At 38.7% G+C, this 15,805-nt stretch overlaps 1 protein-coding gene across 2 annotated transcripts in view; it reads right to left on the bottom strand.

Moving 5' to 3' along the window:
• CDK14 (cyclin dependent kinase 14) overlaps positions 1-15,805 on the bottom strand; it is a 348,887-nt gene that overhangs the window by 305,285 nt on the left and 27,797 nt on the right. The window lies entirely within an intron of this gene.

Below are 15,805 nucleotides of genomic sequence, written 5' to 3'. Positions count from 1 at the left end.
ATAATGTAGTAGTCAGATGCGTAAGCTGACCACCAACCATATTGAAAACTTGGAAACACCTTCCCTGTATATGAAATCACACATATTAACCATACACTTTATTTTCTATAGGGAATAGAGTATCGGAGGGGAAAAGAACACACACACACACATGAAAGAAAGAAATGAAAAATATTTTAAATTCTCAAGAGCAAAAGGACATTTTTTTATCTTTCAAGTATTTTCAGACAGCCTGGAAGTAAGAATTTAGGTTTCCAAAGTAAGCAATGCTGCAATCTTCCTGAACTAGACTTTGGGAGACATTGTAATCTCTTAGGAATGAAAATTGCAAAAGGTACCTGATGACTAGAGAATAGCAAATGTGCCCACCTTCAAAAAAAAAAAAAAAAAAGAAGATCAAAAGGACAATCATGGAACTCCAGACTGGTCACCCTCACTAAGGTCCTTAGGAAATATGTGTCCTCTTTTGGAGCACGTTGCCAGGCATGTGAAAGTGGTAGTGACTGAGGACAGTCTACAGGGATCTAGCAAGGGTAGATCTTGCCTGACCAGCTGAATTGCCTTCTCTGATTTCCAGACAATGTGAAAGCGGTGAACATCACTAGCTTTAGCAAGGCTTTTGACAGTCTCTCACAGCATTGCCGGTTTGAAGTTAGGATGTTACACTCTGGCTGGTTAGGTTAGGTTGTACTATGCCTAGAGGCTGGTAAGAAATGAAGTACTGCAAGGCTCCCCCCTACGACATGTCTTGTTTAACATCTTTACCAGCTACCTGGAAGTGGAAGAGGAGGTGATGGAGCGCATTCTCATTGAGCTTGCAGTTGATTGAGGGTGGTTGTGCAAAGAGAAATAGTAGATAGGCTGGGACTGCCATCCAGAAAGACCCAGACAGGCTGGAGAAGTGACCTGATGGAAACTGCATGCAATCCACAAAGGCACTATTTCTTAGTCATGTGAATTAATACATTTGTTTTGCTTAGAAAAAAATCACAAAGGAAGTCAAGTAAACCCCATTAAGTAAAACTGTGGCTTACAACTTATTCTTGAATTTGCAAAATGTTCTGATATCTACAGGCAGAAGTACTTGAGAGTGTTGGTATCTTTCCTACATAATCAACAGAAACTGGCCAGTTCCCAAACAGCCTCGCAGCAGAGGCCAGTCAAGGTAAATGAATGTGGGAGAAAGGGAAGGTCACTTCCTACACGAGGAACCACTGATTCAGAGGTTCTCGGCATTCAGCATTTCAAAAGAAGGACTGTGATATTTGCCTGTTCAAGCTGGTGAAATATCTTCTAAAAGTGCCACCTTCCATTTTGGGAGAAAACCTCACAGATTTTATTCTTCCCACCTTCATGAACTGCATGTTAAACTATTGGCAGGCTCAGGAAAAAGCTTTAATTTTACAGCGTACAAATTACCCAGCTAATACACTTAATAGAAGAGAAAGAAACATATTACTCTTGGCCTATGATGTTAATGCTAGGCAACCTTCATTGCCAGAATAGGGTGATGCTTCACTAAAATTTTCCCCAAGGAAAAATCAAGGTGCTGTCGTTTCAGCTTTTTATGTAGCAACTCGGCAGCTGAACATTTGCATTAATTGAGTATGATACTGGTGATGATTCTCTTCTGCAGTTGTTGGACATGCTCCGTTTCTCCTCCAGATGGTCTTCTCCCAAGTCTACAGAATTGGCTGGGAAGCTGATGTCCTTTTATAAATTGACAGCTATCCTAACAGTAATCGTGATTTCCTGAAATATTCAGAATATACAATAAAATACTAGAGTTGAGTTGTTTCCATTTGTGGGGTTGTTTTGTTTTGGTTTTATTTTTATTTTTTAATTACATCCACTTAATTAGGCTAGTGAAATTACCACTGATTTGAGTAAAAAGAAAAAAAAACATAGGAATCATAACCCAGGTCTTTATCCAGGAACACCATGTTCAGGTGCCATGCCTTTTGGGGAGTGAGGACTGAAATTTCACACTATCTAAATATTCTGAGCATCACTGTACTCCAGATGGAGGGAATCAAATCCCAGCACCACAGCAGTAGCAGACATCCATCCACTGGAGTAAATCACACTCTGCAACAGGGAAGGTCAACAATCTGTTAAGAGTTAACATTAACTCAATAATTACCACTGCGAAACCTGAACAGAATCAAAGATAAGATTCCAGAAATTTCAAGAGCTCATCAGCATTTAGCATTCTTTCTTTCTCTGTGAAGTCTGAATATCTTGGCAGTAAGGATTTTTGTTTTGTTTTGTTTTTCTTGCCCTCACCTATGTAAATTTAGAAACAACAGTTGACTTAAAAGCAATACCTGATCCCACTGAGAGTTATGTTTTCACTCCTGGTCAAAATACAGAATTAGTTTTATAAACATTGTGTAATTGACCTGTGAGGTTCAATAACTCAGAACATATTGAGCAGAGAGCTTAGCAATATTCAAGAAGGGATTGAACATAATGATTAATAGCCTCTGTAACTAGACTAAAAATTGCAAGAGCCTCAATCGTCATGCTCCAGGGCACAGACTTATAACCAGCTGAGATCAGGAATAAATTTCTCCCCAGTACATTACTGTGAAGTTAGGTGCATTGGGAATACTTTACAGCTGGGAGACTTGCAGGGCCTTCAGTTTTTTCTGTTTCTTCAAAAGCATCCACATTGGTCCTTAAATGTCTTAGAAAGTAGGACTAAACAGACATTCCCATGGAAGAGCTGCCTAAATTGAAACTATTTCTGTAAACTGTTCATCTTAGATTTTAAACTGTTTTAAAATGGTGAATATTCTACAATATGTTTAGAAAACTGCAGAACTTCACTACTTACTCTTCCTTGGTGATTGGGCGTGAGGGAGAAACAGATACCACAGCCAACCTCAACTGACGTCCCCGTGTTCACCCCTCCCAAATAGACAAAAAAGCAAATCAATTCCAGTCAAATTCTTTTTTTAATGAAAATTGGTTGCAGAAGGTTTTTCTAAATTGCTCTATTTTTATGAAAAAGAAACTGACTTTTCAGCAAGAAAAAAGGATCACTAAAGAACATTAAAGCCTTTCTAATCCTCATGCCAAAATTATTTCTATTTAGACAGAACGACATTATGCTCCTTTTGCTCTACTTCCCCACCAATTTCTCCATGGGCTGGATTTCACATACAGATTACGTTTTTGGTCACAGACCACAACCTGTACCTGGCATTCCCAAGTATTTTTCCATCGCAGTGCATCATGTAGGAGGTAGCTTTGGCAGCCTGGGAAGGAGACGCCCAGGGAGCCAAAGATCCAATCCCCCCATGCAGCAATCCTTTGTTAACTTGGGGTTAATGCTGCACTGCTACTTCTAGGGTTGTTTAGTCTGGAGAAGAGGAGGCTCAAGGGAGACCTTATTGCTCTCTACAGCTACCTGAAAGGAAGCTGTGGGAAGCTGGGGGTCAGCCTCTTCTCAAAGATAACTAGTGATAGGACTAGAGGGAATGGCCTCAAGTTGCACTAGGGGAGGTTCAGGTTGGAAATGAGGAGACATTTCTTCTCAGAAAGAGCAGTCAGGCATTGGAACGGGTTGCCCAGGGAGGTGGTGGAGTCACCATCCCTGGGGGTGTTCAAGGAAATGTTGTAAGTGGTGCCTGGGGACATGGTTTAGTGTGTAATATTGTTGGTAAGGGGACGGTTGTACCAGATGATCTTGGAGGTCTTTTCCACCCTTAATGGTTCTATGATTCCAAAGCCAGTACTCTGTAAAAACCTTGGTTTTCACTCAGATTGTCTAGAGAGGAAAGAATTCTCTCTATTTGTAGCATTTACATCAGCCTTTATGATTCTATCCATCTTCAAATGTTTAAACATTTATTACTATTTTTAAGCATTATCCTTCCATAGCCATCCCAATCCAGTCAAATTTGCCAGAGTTATCCGTAGGTTTTGCAGTCTCACCAACATTTCATCATTTACTACTGTTTTTTCACTGCTTACCAAAGTATTTCAGGCACTAAAGGATGCTGAGATAGAAGATATGAGCTCTAGCCATTTCACTACCAGCTCTGACTTTCAGGGCAACCTGTACAATGAATGCATTCTGCTGCTGAACTAAGCATAAATAATTGGGGTTTGGGTTTCTTGATTTTATGATTTCTGTGAAAGTCATCCTCTCACATCAGAAATATTCCCCTATTCTGCAATAAATAAAAAACATATACAAAACACATTAGCCACATGAAAATCATGAGGTGGAACCTTGAACTAAATGAATCACAAGAGGCAGCTAGGCAGAAAGAGCTTCCATTGTCATCATCACCTGGAAAGAAAAAAAAAAAACAAAAAAAAATGCCATCATATAACAAACTTAAGAAACTATAGCAATAAGGAAGAAACAACAAAAGCAAAGTAAGAATGTTGGGTTTTTTTCTTCCCCTAGAGTCAGACTGGGGCAAGATATCCATTCCTCTCAGTGGGGAAATCTGGACAGGAATCTTCCTGATGAAAGACAAAAACGTACTAAAGCAAAAAGACATTTTTATACTCCATTATAATGGAGAAGCTGAAAAGCCTGAAGCCTACTATATCGCTTTTAGAACTATAAAGGGAGAATAAAGCAGAGTTATTGAATTCCTATGCACATACAGAACAGGGGAGCCAAAACACAGGAAAAATGACAGGAATCTAATCGGCGTCTGCTACTGCACAGCTGAGTGCTGGAAGGAAAGGAGGAAAGTTGCCAGAAGTTGACGGACAAGCATGTAATAATTGGACTTTCGATTCCACTGCAATAATAGAGTCATGAAGTCTCATGTTGCCAGGTACGCTCTCCTTTAGACAGGTGAGGAAATGAAGGTATGGAATGTGTATTTTTTCCAGGTCACCCTTTATGCCTGTAACACATTGGCTTGACAACCAGACCACAAAGCTCACTGGATAAATGTGGTAAAAAATAGTCTTGAGAGGTAAACTGCAGCTGCTCTGACAAGAAAGAGAACAGTTTCAGCAACAGCCTCACGGTGCCTCAGTGCACTTTATACACGTCTCTACAACCACTGTTGGCACCAAAAGGCACAAAATCAGGTGAACAGCTCGTCATCCCTCTCTCCTCTATGAAAATTTCAGTCCAAACTCATATTTTCCATTCCCTTGATGATGTTATGGGCATCATTAAGCTTTTGGGGGTAGGCAAGGAAGGGGGAAGAGTAACCTGATTCAGAAAAGTCTAGCTCAGTTTAGATGCAAATATAGAATAATATAGAATATAAGAAAAATATAGAATAAAGAATAAAAAAATAAAATATAGAATATAGAAAAATATAGAATAAGAGACTTTTTAAAGCAGCAGTCACAAAACTTAGAAGAAACACCAAAAAGTTAAGAGAAAAATGTTTGTTTCCCCTCTTCATTTGTTATATTTTAAAATTTTAAGGAGAATATGATAAAAGGAATGACAAAAGTTTAGTTCCTTTTTTTTTGTTCTAACTGAAAAGATGATTCAATGAGTTTTCATTATATATTCATTTATCTTTATGAGGGAATTTCTCCCAAGAGACCAAGACAAGCTTCTCAAAGCTGTTCTAGTATAATACAGAATGAATAAATTAACAAATTAACTTCAACAGTTTTCAAGGCAGATCCACATTCTGCCCACAGATATTCATGTTCAGTTCTCAGCAACATCAGCAGGCGTTGCCCACACATGACAATCATTAGCCTCTACAAACCTGAGAAATAACTGACACCCAGCTCACAGGGAACAACAACCAACACATCAACTGCATGCACACGCACCTGACAGCACACAAGCGAGTACTCACAAGCACCACTAGTAAAAAAGACCAAAGTATTACTCTCACTGTGAGAATGATGAAAAAATAAATCAGTATAATGTAGGTAATTCTGGAAGGTCAAAATCACTACTTGAAGCAGAGTTGCCAACCGGAGGAATATGGAGCTAACAGGACTATATTCATTTTAAATATAAAATTAGAACAAGGTTATCTTTTCAAGTGTCTAGAAAAAGGCATGAAATCCCAGTGGGTCCCACTCCCTATTCTGGCCCAAGATAATTACTAAGAAGAAGCTGGAATGTTTTATCTGGAATTTCTTCTGAACAGCATGACTGCCCACAAGAATTTTGTTCTTACTATGGTTCTGAGGATACAATATCATAACTTCTTAAAAAAAACTGCTTAGCAGTTAACAGTTAGCATACAGAGCTTTGCTGATCATATACAAACACATTAATCTCATATGTGATGTAAAATTTATGTATAGATAGACATTGCACAGCATCCAGGTAATCAAACTACATTTAGAATTAATTCTTAGTGCTGAATATTTTATTGCCACATCATTGCCTGGAGTCAGACTCAACAATTTTTGTGGGTCCCCTCCAACTCAGGATATTCTATGAGTCTACAAAAACCACCAAAATCACCTGCATGTTTATACTGGGTCCACCTGGGATGAAGCTAACTTTCCCTGCAGCGGCCCGTACAGTGCTGCGCTCTGCACTAGAGCAGCTAGAACAGCATCGGTGTCACACCAGTGCTTTGTCTATTGCTGAACAATATTGGCATAGCATCAGGACTCCCTCCAAACCCCCAGAGCCAGTAGGCCCCACGTGGGCAAGAGGTGGGGAGGACAGCTGACCTAAACCAACCAAAGGGATATTCCATACCCTATGGTGTTACACTCAGCAATAAAAGGTGGGAAAGGGGAAGCTCTTGTTAGGAAGATGTCTGTTCTCCCAAACAACCACTAGGCATATTGAGGCCCTGCTTCCCAGGATGTGGCTGAACATCGCTCATTGATGGGAAGTTGAGAATAATATTTTTCCTTCTCTCTCTGTGTTTCTGTGCAGCCTTTGGTTGGTTGGTTGGTTGTTTTTTTCCCCTCTTCCTTTTCCCTTTATTTAAATTGTCTTTATCTCAACCTATGAGTCTTCTATTTTTTTCTTTCCAGCATACTTTCTTCTTCCCCCCTTCTTCTGAGGAGGGGGATTGAGAGAGAGGTTGTGGTGGAGTTTAGCTGCCCAGCAGGGTAAAACCACCACAATTTTTTCAAGTTTTACTTCAGACTTACAAATACACAGAAGAGGAGGAAGCAAACTGCCGTGACCCAAATCAGTTATTTCTTGAAAAACTTCTCAGCATTTCTTGCATCACTCAAGAGCAGCACTAGGACGTTTTTTGGGAGCTAACAACCAGCTGAGCGGAATGGAAACCTGAGACAGCAGACAAAATATTCACTAGTTTACGAGCTGCCATGAAGTGCATCTCTGGTACTTTACATTTTTTACTATTACATACAATGACAGCAATGGATTATTATGAACATGTGCAGGACAAAGTTAAACTACATGTTTAATAGCCAGTGATATTTACATACCAAGGCCTTGTTGCTTCAAATATCCATGGGTATGTTCTACAGCTTTGCTTCAGTTCAGTATTGTATTTGAAATACAAAACAGAGCATGTCCATGAAATAGACAAAGGTCGAGATTAATTCAAAATTTTTGTTTTAAAAGTTCTCAGTCTGACACAAGCCATTTGCACAAAAGTCACTACAGGAGTTTCTTCTGTGCATAAGTTACCAGGACACCATGACTGCCACCAACTTGCTCTGTTGCCAAAAGAGAGTTTATACATGTTTATCTCCTCCCCCCTAAAGCTGCAGTCCTGCTGTATGTCATTTTGACTAACAGGCAGTAGAGACGTCACACTGGCAGGCCCTCACCCAGCACTCATTAGTGTTTTCTTTGCTCATTTTCAAGTGGAAATGGCTGTTACAATTACTACCACCCAGACAGATGTTGCAGTCACTTTCGCTAACAACAGAATGATATCATGAACACCTACTTTTCAGCAGAAGAATGTCACTTGCAATGCAATATTCCTTCCTTCAGAGGAAATCATCTATCTCTGTTTAGTGGTTAATAGGTTTTTGGCTGTAGAGCCCCTCTGGTCATGACAGGCTAGCAGTAGGAGTGTTGCAGGTCTGACACGCAGGAGCTACAGCAATAACACTTCCCCCTTGCAAATAAAAGCCTTCTGTCTGAGAGATGGTAGCATCCAGTTGCTGCATGGGTTTGGACATTTTAAATGAAAATTCCACCCCATGGACAAGCTTTATCCTAACTGAATTGCAAATTATATCAGCACTGAGTGCCAGCTGGTATTGTTTCTCTGTAGTTTCCCTTCAGTTTCCCTCTCCCCCCTCCTCAATTAATACAACAATATTCATGACCTGTCGTGTCTTACTGCTTAATTATGTACTTTGTGGAACAAAGCTTTAAAAATGAGACTATCAGGCTGGAGGGGGGGAGGGGGAAGAACAGGACAACCAGATGTGCAAAGAGAGAGGGGAAAACAAAGGGCATTTTGAAAGGGAAGTGAGAGAATTAGGATTTGTATGGTGATGAAAGGAAGGGGAGACAAACAGAACAAGGAGATGCACAGAAGACGTATTAGTTCAGTCACGATATATATATATATATATATAAATATGCTGTATTAAATAATGCATCCTGCAGTTACCTAATATGATTTAAAAAATGCTTGGAGCTAAGATCTCAAACCACTCCCATTTCATTATGTAATAGACACAATTCCTGGTGACAGAGAAAGAATGCTGTATTATTTTGGCAAATCTAGAAAAAAAAACAGCTGAATATATATTGGCAAATCTTGTGTTAAAAGGTATATTTTACATGGGATAATTAATTTACACTAAAAGATATTATGAAGAACTGCTGCACAGTTATGCAACACGGTCATAGTAACCAAGACAGTTTTTCACACTTCCATTTTCTTCATCTAAACTTTCTTTCTTTATCCAGTATACTGCTGAATTTATTTTGCATATTTAGTCAACTGAAGAAACTTAATCAATGAAACTGACTGGTTTGAAACTGACAGTTTAAAGCATTGAAAATAAGACTTTTTCAAAAGCCTTTAGGTTCACTGTACTCCTAAAATATCCTTGCAAAAATAATTACTGACAGTTCCAAGTATACTATATTTTGCCACATTAAAATATTTTGTACCAAAAATGAGAGAGGGAAGGAAGGAGATTTCTCATTACAGTAGGAGTCAAAAAGCCATGCCCAAACAGTTGAACAGGGGGCCTGACTCAAGACTGTAGAGCCCCTCCCATCCCCACTAATCCCAATTTCACAGCATCACTTCAGTATCCAGAGTGGCCATAGGGAAGGTTAAACTTTTCCATTTTTCCTATTTGTACCAAAATCTGTAGAGTCTAACTGTTGTCCCCTACTATTGCAGACTAACAATAGGGCACCAGTAGGAATAGGGCATCATTACGTTTTCCAATAAACCTTGGAGGAAAAAAGAATAATTGAATGGTCCCACTGTGCTTTACAATTTTGAAAATCCTTTATCCAGCTGCAATAATTTCAGGTTTTAAGAGCGATCTGGTAGAAAAGCTATCCATTTAAATATTCATAACAGGGATACGAGGGTGATGATCATGACACAATTGGTTCTCAGAATTACTGTGTAGGCAGTCATCCTCATCCCCCTATATGGGAGCTGAGAATGTTGTATTCCACATCCACTCGAACCATATTGGTAAAAATATTTTGTAGGAAAAATTTTGCTCACTACTGATCTACCTCTTCTGGTCTCATGAATCATGTAAAATAGTCTTCAAATATTATTTGCTGAAGTTGATTCTGCTATATTGAATGTAGACAGAGAGGAGTACTTTCCACGAGTCTCTTGCTGGTACTAATCACAGAAAAGAGCACCTTTAAAAATGCAAGTGAAGATTTTAAGACAATTTGTAAAAACAAATAATATTCTCTTTGGACAACAGTTAACAGAAGCAGCAGTTCTCTTAGAGGTAAAGCAACGATGGCCTCCATATTTTGTAGCAGAAGCCACAGAGCTCAATAACAGAAAGAAAACTCAAAAAGAACTCGTTTACTTGCCCCCATTTTAATAACCTCCAGCTTGAAGTCACTGAACTTTGCATAAGTCACAGTTTATTCAAGTGAAAGTTGTTTCATCACTCCTTCTTCAGATTGTTTGAATTCAGATTAAGAGTTACACATCCTTTATCCACATGGAGAGAAAGCAAATTTTCTTCTGATTTATTTACTTTATTTTTATTACCTAAATGTCTTTGTGAAGTTCAATACTTTAAATACTTAATGTAACATAACATGAAGGGAGGGGGGGAACACAAAATTTGACACAAATTTCATCTGAGTTTTTTCAAAAAAGGGAATACTGACCATTAAACCGACCACTAACAGAAGTGAGAAAGATTTTCTATGTGTTCTGTGCAAAATTCAGGCTAAGTTTGTGAGCCGAGAATGCCAGACTACTATGAATTTTGCAGAGCCCACTGCTTTACACCTTGTCCTTCTCAAGCTCTGCTGAAACACAGCTCCTGGTCAGTTTTTCAGCTGTATAATTAAAAGCAAAAATGTAGTCTGAGCATCAAATGCCATTTGACTAATCCTGCCAAAAACAGCTTAATTTAATAGGTTGTCAAATGCTTTAATCCATGCTGTGTTTTATAGATGGACACTTGGATGGAAACTTGCACGCTCAAGAACACAACGTACAAAAAAAATACAGAAACAAAATAGCCCTTTTGCCCACAAATTACTGCCATGACAACATTTTAAATCCAAGGGGATATAAGCACAAAGAAAGAACTGCCCCAGAGACTGCAACTACTTTATAAAGTTCTAACTAAAGAATTCATTTTCAACAAGACATTCCCATTGCTTATTCTTTTGGTTTTAAAAATAGTTCCCGCAGTACAATATACCCAACTGCATATCAGACTTTCATACGTCAAAAGGACATACTCAACAAATTAAATCAATGTGCACCGGACACAACTAAGTTTTCCAGCTTTTTCATTCACAGTGTAAGCTTTAACTCACATTTAACTTAGTCAGCCAAATACGCGTATGACACCTAGTTTCAGGGCTCTATTATGTCAACAAGAAAAATAATTTCATAGTAAAGAAAAAATGTCTACTGCAAGATCTATTTTACCACCCTACAATAATGCATTGAATGACAAATCACCAACTCCTCACAATAGCTGGTTTACATCAAATACCATCCCAATTCATTTGATTAACCTTTACTGATAACAAATACAGACACCATCGTATGTCTTCTATACTAATGTTTTTTTAAACATACTAATTCATTAAATTGTAGACTTGATATATTTTTTAAATGTATATGTCCCTCCCAAAAAGTTACTCCCAGGAAAGGGAACTATTTCTTCTCCTCTCTTACACAGTTATTTTTAAAGGGATTTGTATACTAGAAAAGATGCTGCAGTAAAGCAGCAAACACATCAAACACTCTTGCACAAGGGAAAAAAAATATCACAGTTACTGACATTGGATGCAACAGCTAAAAATCTGTCTTCTAGGGCTAGAAATTGTAAACTGGTTTGGCGAAATAATTTCCTCAAAGAACGCATGACACACAATAACCTTTAGACATACTAATCTGATATGTTTCAGCCTCATCTATCAGCATAGGAAAGAAAAAAAATACAGAGGTATGAAGACTAGAGGGGTTTCGGTATTATCTAACTGTGGCATTAGATGTGTGCTGGTAGTTAATACATTTCACGCTCTCATAACCCATTACCCAAACGTGGTAGAGATGTGTTCAGGCAGTTTGACACTAGATGTCAAAGCCAGACCTGAATGACTCCTCCTAAGGACTCCCTGCAAGACTGACAAACCCATGGTCAAGAAATTCTGCACCTCCAAGAAACTGTGTCCAAAGCTTTCAGGCATGACTGTTGGTTTTTTTCTTCGAATGGCAGTGACCCAAGCTCACAGCTCTCAGGTTTCACATTCTTCATAGCTTGCAGTGAGTTTTGCCCTGGGGTACTGTTGTTGTTGATTTATGCTATTGTAGTTATTTTAAAGTCTGATTTCAGAACAAGTACTAGGGGGCACACAATTAAGCAAACAACAAGAGCCTGAACTTACACAAACAGGAACCTATTCACTGCATAAACAATATTTCCACAAAATGCCCTTACATCAGAAGTTTTCCAGGCTGCTTCATTCTTTCACCATTTATTACTTTCCTGCTGATAAAGTAGTTTCCTCTACTTTTAAACATAAAGCCAATTAAAGCATCCTAATTTTCATATCTACTTCCACTCCTTTTACTTGCATTCTTGTACACCCTCTTCCCTATTGAAAAAAATAAAGCATTTCATTATGCCATACAAAACACATTTTTAATATATTATTTACTGCTTTGCTCTGAGTACACCTTTTAAATAAGCTACAGCTTAGGCCTCCTTTGCACTTGTAACCTTTGCCTTCCCTATATTCTCAAAATTACCAACTTCAAATTAAGAATGTGTATTCCTTCTTTATTCTTATCATTGCAAAAACCCACTTTCTCTTTTTAAGAATACACAACAGAATCATTTACTCAAAACTTCTTCTTAGAGGCTGTACAGTGTGCTCCCCAAAATTAATGAATTCATTTGAGCAGAACATGGAAGGCTGCACATTTCTATAACTACCTCTTAAACGATGACAACCTGGCTTCTATACTAATGCATGGCATTTATTTATTTAACTTTCTGTGTCAGTGGTGGTAGCTTAGGTATTCACGCATATTGCGACTATTCCATAATAAGCTTTACTGTGTGCATATATATATATATATTTATTCTCACCTAGTGAGATTTTAGATTTGCTATCTAAATAGCCACAAACATATAACACACTGAAGAATAAAAACCAAAGACATACCTATTATATCTGCTAGGCACAAATCTGGCAGAAATGTCTGAGATAATTAAAAAATGAGACAAATTTTAATTGCAACTTTTGATAAGAAATCATATCCTCAAATTTAACATCACCATAAAAAAAAATCTGATCCATCCCATCTAAGAATAATCAATATCAATATTTATCGGCTGTAAATACATTTTGATCTTCCACCTCACTATTGGATGACTTTTGCAAGAAGAAATGTTTCTCTAAGGCAACCAAATTATTTGCCCAAAATTATAAAGAGTCAGCTTAAAAACACCTCTGTGTTGAAATTGACAGTGCTATTGGTTTTTTTCAATCCTCTTCCCTAATCACTTGATACAAGCAGCTGGGAGGAAGCTCTATAGATCCATTCAAACAAACATTTCAGATTAAAGGTATTTTAATAAGTATAAAATTACCAAAAAAATCAAATGAGTATTGAGAAATCCATACACCACATTTTGGGGGAATCCCCTGAATGGATTGCACATGGCACCAAAAGAAAGCCTGTGAGGATACATAAAAACCAAGAGTTTTCTCATTTGTCTGAAGACTTGAAAAACACAGCTGGCTTCTTTGCTGCCCTGCCTGTCACAGATGGGACACTCACCTACTGCAGCCTTGGCAGGATGTGGTACCGGCAGCCCCAGGTAAAAGGCACACGGCTATTTTAAGGCCTAGTTTTTATCCTAGGTTCCAGTACAAATGAACAAACAAAAAGAAATCCAACTAAATACACATCAGACAAGCACCGAAGGATACAAATTGCAGAAATGTAAACCATGTCTCACGCTTGCACCACCACCTTAGGTTATAATGCAATAATCAACAAAAAAATAGCAGCTCTTGTAATCCCAGCCAAATGCACTCCTGTGTTTCCTGCTGCCACTTCTTACTTTCAATATTGTTAGAATGAAAGGCGGGACCTCATCCAAAAATGTTTTTTATCATCTGAATCTTAGTGAAGTTTATGTCCCTACTTGCTGTTAAATTACACAGATTAGTAACATGAGTAAAATAAATACAATCCTTCACATGATGAAATTTTAAGTTACCACATCTGAGAAGAAAAGCACAAACAGCATATATTTGGCATATACAAGGCATTTGTTGTCCAGGTTCAAAGGCAGGGCTTCTGTTTGGAAGGCTCTGGCTCTTCAGCCACCGAAGTCCTTTATTTAGCTGCTTGTTATTACTGACTTGTCAACGGGAGACAGTGCCTTCTAACACTGTATGAATACTGTGGCAATGAAATATAAATATAAGAACAAAGAATTGTCTGGACTTATAGGTAGTTGAATGCTTATGAAGCTGTGGCATCAACTGACATTGCATAGCTGGCATTGCATTACTTTTAGGCTGCAGAGGCGCACACACACAAGTGGCCTGGGATACATTTCCACACTGACGTTTAGATTCCCCAAAACAGTTACCTTAGAGGGACTTAAATTTTGCAGCTCTAACCGAAACTGTACCAAATACCTCTGCATATGACTCATCTGGCCAGTTATTAGAAAAAGGGATGCTTCCCTTAATCTCATTTGGAGTATGTCCCATTCATATCTACTCTGCTTAGATTGGGCACTGGTTTGCAGCTGTGTACATTTGTAACGCTTTCCTATCAGGTGCTTAATACCCAGCTGCTGACACTGCTTTATTAGTTAATCAATCAAACCCATACATTTCCTAGCTGCAGCCCCGCAGGTGCTATGGGTTGATGCAGATCCAGCACAGGGCCATTTGTCGAGGGTCACTGATCAGGTTCACCTCTGCTTCCACCAATGCACGCTGTTTTAATACACCTCAGCACCATTTTCCCTGCACCAGAAGAAAATGCAACAAAATGTAGAATCTTACCCATATCTGTTTGGTTCCATCTCCTTTAATGACATATCCTCAATAGTTTTCCTTAGGCTCCAAAGGCAGCACTGATTTGATGTATCAATGATTTTTACAAGGCTCACAACAGAATCAGATCACCTTTTCCAGGGTGACTTCTTGCCATAAAGCACTACCAGCTCCATTATGCTCATTTCTTGCAACACTTCAGAGGAAATTGTTTTAAACAGCAAAGCTGCAACCTCTGGCATCCCTCCCACCAGCTGCCTCAGTTCACATGTAAACTACAAAAGGTTAGGGGATATTTTTCCTCATGGACATCTCTATGTATGATATTCAGAAAGAAAAAACCCACACAGATGCACTATTAAAAGCCTCCCTACACATTCCCAACTAGTGCCTCAGCTTCCAAGTCTTTCTACATGTTCCTCCTCATTCTCCACTGATCCTTCACTCTGGCAATGCCACCAGGCCAACCGCCTTTTCTAATTACCCCTTTCCCTCTCCTCTCTGCCTTCTGTGCTGAAAAGAAGCCTTTTTCCTATTTGTTCCCCAATGTGCTGAGCACATCTACAAGATAATCTGCCTAATGCCTTAAAGCATCGCTCACTGATGGGAGAAATAAACTGTAGTGTCTTGCTCTTCCTCTTTCCCATGTGCTATTGCTTAGTACCACAAAACAGTCTACACACACACACTCTTAGAGAAATGACGCACTCATACATCCTAGAGGGATCATGCTAGTGCTACAAATCTGAAGGAAGTGACAGTAAGTACCCTCAGTCGTAAATCTTGTCTGACGTCCTTCTACAGAGTCTAGTTTATTTGTACAGTTTGCAGAACTACTTAGGCAAATGTTTACTTCCTGAGCATGTATAGCTGTCTTCAAATGGCTAATGCTCCCCAGAAGAAGACCCAGGGAAGGAAGAAAAAGAAACAAACACCTTTGGACTCCCATGTCCACTCAGCAAGCTTCTACCCCAGTCCTCAAACATGTATACCCACCATATTCTGCATAACTTCCCGTGATGGAGAAGTGCTCCAATCTGCCTTCCTAATTTTAAAAAAATGGGTATTTGTGCTTAAAGGGGAAGAGAGAGCAAGAACAAGCAGAATATACATCCATTTTATTGGTATATGCTCCACAGTACCTTAGCAAGTTTTGCTTTCATCTTGTATTTT

The sequence above is a fragment of the Anser brachyrhynchus genome, assembly GCF_964034855.1.
Source record: "Anser brachyrhynchus genome assembly, chromosome: 2".
NCBI classification, from domain to species: Eukaryota; Metazoa; Chordata; class Aves; order Anseriformes; family Anatidae; genus Anser; species Anser brachyrhynchus.
This window is presented reverse-complemented; position numbering and strand designations above follow the sequence as displayed.